The sequence below is a fragment of the Hordeum vulgare genome, chromosome 4H (assembly GCF_904849725.1).
Source record: "Hordeum vulgare subsp. vulgare chromosome 4H, MorexV3_pseudomolecules_assembly, whole genome shotgun sequence".
In the NCBI taxonomy this organism is placed as follows: domain Eukaryota; kingdom Viridiplantae; phylum Streptophyta; class Magnoliopsida; order Poales; family Poaceae; genus Hordeum; species Hordeum vulgare.
Window position 1 is genome coordinate 555,808,896 of NC_058521.1, and position 8,442 is coordinate 555,817,337.

The window sequence follows — 8,442 nt, forward strand, 5'->3', positions numbered from 1 at the left end:
GATAGCTCTATATTGTATACATATACATTCATTTGACGAATGTTTCTCCCTCTTAGGCCTCCACATCGAGCAAATCTACGAAACGAGGCCCGACTAGAAAGTTGGATGCACGGACGCATTACACCTTTGAGGTGATAATGCCTACGGGCGAACCCAAGCTTCCTAAGAATGCTGCTGACACATTCAAGAAGCAATGCGGAGTTCTCGTTAGGGATCACGTCCCGATCAGCATTCGGGAGTGGAACAAGCACAAAGGGGCAGCCGATAGTGACTATGTCGCCGAAAGGTACAAAGATAATCTTTGGAATGATCTCATGTCACATTTCAACCTGCCAGAATGTGAGAATGAAGACGCCGCAGACAAACTGAGGGCCAAAGTCAAGCAGTGGACTCTAAAGAAGATGGCCGAACTGTTCCGTAGCTGGAAGAAGAAGCTATGGAAAAACTATCTGAAGACAAAGAAAGTGCCAGTATTCGAGGGGTATCTAGCCAAGCAGGCGAATCACTGGAAGGAATTTCAAGAGTACAAGGAGTCAGAAGATGCCCATGCATTATCAGAAAAGAACAAGATAAATGCCGACAAGAAGAAATATCACCACAAGTTGGGGCTAGGGGGCTATGAGACTGCCATCCCAAAGTGGGAAAAGAAAGAGCAAGATCTGATAGATAAAGGCATCGTACCTGAACCACTCCGTGATGAGTGGGAATTGAAAGAAAGAAATTGGTTCCTTGCGCATGGTGGGTCGTACGACGAAAAAACAGGGGACCTCATCTGCAATGACAATCTTAGGATACCCAGGGAGAATTGGAAAAGGATAGTGAAAGAAATTAAGGAGGGACAAAGAAAGTTCACTGCAGATAGAGATAAAGATTTGCTCACACTGGTCCTCGGCAATGACGAACATGGAGGACGAACGCGAGGCTTCGGTCCATCTTACCCGTGGTGGCTTGGGTTTGCCAGAGACCAAGACACTTACACAAGCCGAGAGAGAGCAAAGAAGCGGCAGCAGGTTGAGGAGAATGACAAGTTCAACCAGTTGCTTGCCAGGATTAACGAGCAATAGAAGCAGATTGATGAGCTTAGAGGAGTACCGCGCCAGGAAGATCCTGCACTTGATATTACCGGCGCCCCATCTAAGCGGAAAAGCAGCGTGGCTGAATCTGAGGCCCCGCCCGACGATGAACGAAGAATGATAGAGGGCAGTCCCGGCTACCCCGTGGATGGAATCAAGGATTCAACATCATGTGAACTTCATCAGAAATTCAAGAACATATCCATGAAGGTGGCCGTCGGACAAGCTTTACCTTCTGGCCCTAATGCACGCTGGCATGGCCGTGAGATTCCAGCTGGCTTTGCTAAAGTCGGGGTGGATGAAATCCTGACGGGGTTTAATGATATGGAGCTCGACATAGCTGGACCCGAAGATGAGAGGACACTCGGAGAAGTACTGGGTGGAGTCATCCTTTGGGACAAGAACTACATCAAGCTTCCAGGCTCGGCCCCAAGGACAACACCGCCTCCGAGTCTTCGCAGGTCACCTACACCTCCATTACCTCCAAGCCCTCCACATGACGTCGGCCAGTACAACACGAGTCCATCTCGATCACCGCCGCCGGACTTGGGTCGTCCGTCTCCGCCGCTGACCGCTCCGGATACAAACCCTGAGCCTGCCACGGATACAAAGCGGGAGCGTGCCACCAAGAACGCTCCGCCGCTGCCCGCTCCGGATACAAACCCTGAGCCTGCCACAGATACAAAGCGGGAGCGTGCCACCAAGAACGCTCTGCCGCCGCCCGCTCCGGATACAAACCCTGAGCCTACCACGGATACAAAGCGGGAGCGTGCCACCAAGAATGCTCCGCCGCCGCCCGCTCCGGATACAAAGCCTGAGCCTGCCATGGATACAAAGCGGGAGCGTGCCACCAAGAACGCTCCGCCGCCGCCCGCTCCGGATACAAAGCCTGAGCCTGCCACGGATACAAAGCGGGAGCGTGCCACCAAGAACGCTCCGCCGCCGCCCGCTCCGGATACAAAGCCTGAGCCTGCCACGGATACAAAGCGGGAGCGTGCCACCAAGAACGCTCCGCCGCCGCCCGCTCCGGATACAAAGCCTGAGCCTGCCACGGATACATAGCGGGAGCGTGCCACCAAGAACGCTCCGCCGATGATTCCTAAGCCACAGAGCACCCCAAAGCGCAAACGGTCGCCCCTCCCAAAGGTACGTCATGCTAATCTTCCTATCGGACCTTATGATCGTACCCCCGAGGAAAACGCCAGGATAGCAAAGGAACATCATGATGCGCAGATGAAAAAGAAGGAACCCGAGCCCCGCCCGGAATACACCTAGAAGCAAATAGCATTTGCAAAATACTTCACGACCCTTCCATCACAGTATGACTTACACCATAAGCCTGATGACTATACACGCACATTGCAGAAGGAAGAGAAAAAGAGCAGATCTCGATCACTGCCGCCGGACTTGGGTCGTCCGTCTCCGCCGCCGCCCGCTCCGGATACTAAGCGGGAGCGTGCCACCAAGAACGCTCCGCAGACGATTCCTAAGGCACAGAGCACCCCAAAGCGCAAACGGTCGCCCCTCCCAAAGGTACGTCATGTTAATCTTCCTATCAGACCTTATGACTTACACCATAAGCCTGATGACTATACACGCACATTGTAGAAGGAAGTGAAAAAGAGCAGTTCAACTACAAGCAAGAAAAAATCAGACGTTCCTCAGCTTGGACAACAGGCCAAACAGCCGATCCCACCCCTCAAGGTGTTAACCGAGAATGTTCCCCCTCTGGTGCAGGGGCTAGCTTTAGAAAGAGCAAAGGAGTTGGCGGCTGCATGTGGTATCTCGGTTGAAGAATTGCTGTCTTCCCAAGACGACAAGATACCCAAGGTTGTGGTAGCCCCTAAGCCAAAGTTTGTCACGGGAGAGCCTTTGGTCAGCAAAGATGATCTCCCAACAAATATGCGCTACTTGCATAAATGGTACTTAAGTGAATCAAAGGATGGGAGAACGATGATCGTGCTGAGTGTCCCACAGGAGTACTACGGCCGCCCCGAAGAAATCCATATCGACTTTGATGAACTCTTCCAGATGTACAATGGCGACGCCCTCGACAAATCGCTTATGAGTTGCTATTGTCTGTAAGTTTTTCAATTCGTTGTCTACATATAACTTGTTTAGTTATTTCAATTCATTGTCTATATATAACTTGTACTCTATTATGCAGAATGAAGATTCTGGAGTGTAAAAGTAAGAGCATCATAAATATTGGGTTTATTGACCCAGATAAAATACATATAGCGACGCTAACTGATTATCCCAAGGAGACGGAGGAAAACCTTCTAAGGTTTCTAACAGATCAAAATTTCTGTGACCACATACTGTTTCCATACAACTTCAGGTGAGGGTCTTTACTCTGTTGTGTCCATTCACTTATAAGTGTAATTGATAAGTTACTCACACACACACACACACACACACACACACACACACACACACACACACACACATATATATATATATATATATATATACATGTGCAGCTTCCATTGGATTCTGTTGGACATTCAAATTGATAAGGGAAGAGTTGATGCCTTCGACCCATTATCGAGACCCTTGGAACAGTTCCAAAGCCTGCAGGACATGCTCCAAGGGTAATTTCAATCATTCTTGCGCTCTAGCGGTCTCTTTCGATGATTTTCTGATATATCAATTAATGAAAAACTTAGCAAATCATTATCCTTGTCGGGCAGGGTTTGGAAGCGGTTCAAGTGCGTGACTCCCGGTAACTTTCCTGAGAAGCTGACCTTTAGAGCGGCTCAGGTAAGTAGTAGTATGATATACTTCTATTTTCAATACATTTATGATGCTAGATTATTATTTTGATTATATATATCCTATTCTCGTAAAGTGCGACCAGCAGCCACGGGGAACGCATCTATGCGGATACTATGTTTGCGAGACCATTCACACGTTTACCTCTGAGCACAAGGATCACAGATTCGACGTAAGCAATGAACATTCACACCTCTATTTTTACCCGTCATTCTTTGTTATCATGATTGATATTCATATTCATCTCCTCTTCTTATATAGCACATGGCCATGACGACGAAGGTCCTACCAGAGCAACGCGCGGTTGCTGTTGCAGAGGAGCTTGCGACCATTCTGAGGACGGAAGCTATAAATGCAAAGGACGATTTAGTGTAGCTAGGGGCCATTACTGATGTTCGTCCATGTAATCGAATAGACGGGCTCTAGTCCCGATAATTCAAATCTCCATATGATTGTATATATATGCTCGCTTGTAAGATAAGTTAATCTTATATATATATGCATAATTATTTCTATTTAAATTATATGAAAACTAATTCCCGAACACCAAACGAGGCATCACGTTAATCTCCCGAACACCTAAACCCTAAAACCCAAAAATAATTTCATTCAAAAAAACCCCCAAAAATAAGCAAAATCTGAAACTCTTTAGTCCCGGTCCGTGTAACGAACCGGGACTAAAGGGCCTGCCCCTGGGACGCTACGAGGCGCCCACGTGGAGCACCTTTAGTCTCGGCTTGTGACAGGGCCGGGACTAAAGGTTAGGCCTTTAGTCCCGCCCCTTTAGTCCCGGTTGGTGAACCGGGACAAAAGCCCCTTACGGGCCGGGGCTATAGGCCCCGTCCCCACTAGTGTTAGTACTAAATTTGCAACACTTATTTGGGACGGAGGGAATACTTAACAACATGGTTTTGCGGATAACTGAGAAGAAAACAAGCGGTATGATCCCTTTTCATATTGCCATGTTAGATGGCTACATTCTCACACCCTTATATAGCTAGTCATTTCTGAATTCTTGCATGAAGTATTGTTGAAGATAAAAGACATACTAATGGAGTGGCAACAGAAAATGCACAGCTCAATTAATAAGTCTCAGCATCGTCATGATATTTTCCTAGCTATTCAAGACATAATGGTGGACTGGTAACAAGGACTCCGCAGCTCAATTAAGCCTCAGCATTATCACATATTTCCTATGGGGGGGATTCACCTTGGGTCCCTGGTTTGCTGATGCGTGGAGGGCAGCGTCAGGTCTAAAATACTGCAGGAAGGAGAGACGCGGCCCTAGAGGTCGACCGCGATGTCGGTCAGGGAGGTCGGCGGGCTCCGGTCCTGGGCCCCGCCGCGCCGGGAAGACGGCGAGGGGGTGGGCCTCGCTACTCACGGCGAGCACAAGCCGACGCTGGCGGGGGCGGGTGGACGCTGGAGCGGGAGGAGGAAGAAGCTCGGCGAAGACGGCGAGGGCGCGGGTTGAAGTGCGCGCTGACGAGGCAGGCCGCGCGTTGTTCGACGGCGAGCACGAGGTTGAAGCAGGCGGGGGCGCGGGGGGAGGGGACGCTGATGCGGGAGGAGGGAGCTGCTAGGGGAGGACGTCGAGGGCGCGGACGGAGGGGGGACGGCGAGGGAGGCGGCGCTCGCGGTCGCTGGCGAGGGTTTTGCGGCCTCGATTTGGGAGGTGAGGCCTACGTGATCACCGTACGGAATGGAATGGAGAGAGGATGCGGGAAAGGGGAGAGAGAGAGAGGGAGAGAAGACGTTATTTTTTTGAGATTTAGAGGCGGGGCGGGGGCTTGCGTGGTACCTCCGAATCACTCGCCAGTCCAAGCATTCTGCGATGCCATATCTCTACTCCTAAATGGGCAGTTGATAGCCGGATTTCATCGCTTAATTCTCGTTCACCGTCACCTGATTAATTTTCGTCATCACTACGCGGCACTGGAAATATGCCCTAGAGGCAATAATAAATTAGTTATTATTATATTTCTTAGTTCATGATAATCGTTTATTATCCATGCTATAATTGTATTGATTGGAAACACAATACTTGTGTGGATACATAGACAAAACACTGTCCCTAGTAAGCCTCTAGTTGACTAGCTCGTTGATCAAAGATGGTCAAGGTTTCCTGGCCATAGGCAAGTGTTGTCACTTGATAACGGGATCACATCATTAGGAGAATCATGTGATGGACTAGACCCAAACTAATAGACGTAGCATGTTGATCGTGTCATTTTGTTGCTACTGTTTTCTGCGTGTCAAGTATTTGTTCCTATGACCATGAGATCATATAACTCACGGACACCGGAGGAATGCTTTGTGTGTATCAAACGTCGCAACGTAACTGGGTGACTATAAAGATGCTCTACAGGTATCTCCGAAGGTGTTCGTTGAGTTAGTATAGATCGAGACTGGGATTTGTCACTCCGTGTGACGGAGAGGTATCTCGGGGCCCACTCGGTAATACAACATCACACATAAGCCTTGCAAGCAATGTAACTTAATGTAAGTTGCGGGATCTTGTATTACGGAACGAGTAAAGAGACTTGCCGGTAAACGAGATTGAAATAGGTATGCGGATACTGACGATCGAATCTCGGGCAAGTAACATACCGAAGGACAAAGGGAATGACATACGGGATTATATGAATCCTTGGCACTGAGGTTCAAACGATAAGATCTTCGTAGAATATGTAGGATCCAATATGGGCATCCAGGTCCCGCTATTGGATATTGACCGAGGAGTCTCTCGGGTCATGTCTACATAGTTCTCGAACCCGCAGGGTCTGCACACTTAAGGTTCGACGTTGTTTTATGCGTATTTGAGTTATATGGTTGGTTACCGAATGTTGTTCGGAGTCCCGGATGAGATCACGGACGTCACGAGGGTTTCCGGAATGATCCGGAAACGAAGATTGATATATAGGATGACCTCATTTGGTTACCGGAAGGTTTTCGTGCATTACCGGAAAGTTTCGGGCTCATCGGTAGTGTACCGGGAGTGCCGGGAGGGGTGCCGGGGACCATCGGGAGGGGTGTCACGCCCCAAGGGGTCTCATGGGCTATGGGAAGAGATAAACCAGCCCCTAGTGGGCTGGAATAAGTTCCCACTAAGGCCCATAAGGTTTGAGAAGGAAAAAACACAAGGTGGAAAGAGTTTCCAAGTGGGAATCCTTTAGGTTTTGAGGCTGCCTCCTCCCCTCCCTCCCACCTATATATACGGAGGTTTTAGGGATGATTTGAGACGACTTTTCCATGGCAGCCCGACCACATACCTCCATGGTTTTTCCTCTAGATCGCGTTTCTGCGGAGCTCGGGCGTAGCCATGCTGAGACAAGGTCATCACCAACCTCCGGAGCGCCGTCACTCTGCCGAAGAACTCTTCTACCTCTCCGTCTCTCTTGCTGGATCAAGAAGGCCGAGATCATCGTCGAGCTGTACGTGTGCTGAACGCGGAGGTGCCGTCCGTTCGGTACTAGATCGTGGGACTGATCGCGGGATTGTTCGCGGGGCGGATCGAGGGACGTGAGGACGTTCCACTACATCAACCGCGTTCACTAACGCTTCTGCTGTACGATCTACAAGGGTACGTAGATCACTCATCCCCTCTCGTAGATGGACATCACCATGATAGGTCTTCGTGCGCGTAGGAAATTTTTTGTTGCCCATGCGACGTTCCCCAACAGTGGCATGATGAGCTAGGTTCATGTGTAGATGTCTTCTCGAGTAGAACACAAAAGTTTTTGTGGGCGGTGATGTGCGTTTTGCTGCCCTCCTTAGTCTTTTCTTGATTCCGCGGTATTGTTGGATTGAAGCGGCTTGGACCGACATTACTCGTACGCTTACGAGAGACTGGTTTCATCATTACGAGTAAACCCCCTTTGCTCAAAGATGACTGGCAAGTGACGGTTTCTCCAACTTTAGTTGAATCGGATTTGACCGAGGAGGTCCTTGGATGAGGTTAAATAGCAACTCATATATCTCCGTTGTGGTGTTTGCGTAAGTAAGATGCGATCCTACTAGATGCCCTTGGTCACCACGTAAAACATGCAACAACAAAATTAGAGAACGTCTAACTTGTTTTTGCAGGGTATGCTTGTGATGTGATATGGCCAACGATGTGATGTGATATATTGGATGTATGAGATGATCATGTTGTAATAGAAATATCGACTTGCACGTCGATGGTACGGCAACCGGCAGGAGCCATAGGGTTGTCTTTATACTAACGTTTGTGCTTGCAGATGCGTTTACTATTTTGCTAGGATGTAGCTTTGGTAGTAATAGCATGAGTAGCACGACAACCCCGATGGCAACACGTTGATGGATGATCATGGTGTGGCGCCGGTGACAAGAAGATTGTGCCGGTGCTTTGGTGATGGAGATCAAGAAGCACGTGATGATGGCCATATCATGTCACTTATGAATTGCATGTGATGTTAATCCTTTTATGCACCTTATTTTGCTTAGAACGACGGTAGCATTATGAGGTGATCTCTCACTAAAATTTCAAGAAGAAATTGTGTTCTCCCCGACTGTGCACCGTTGCTACAGTTCGTCGTTTCGAGACACCACGTGATGATCGGGTGTGATAGAC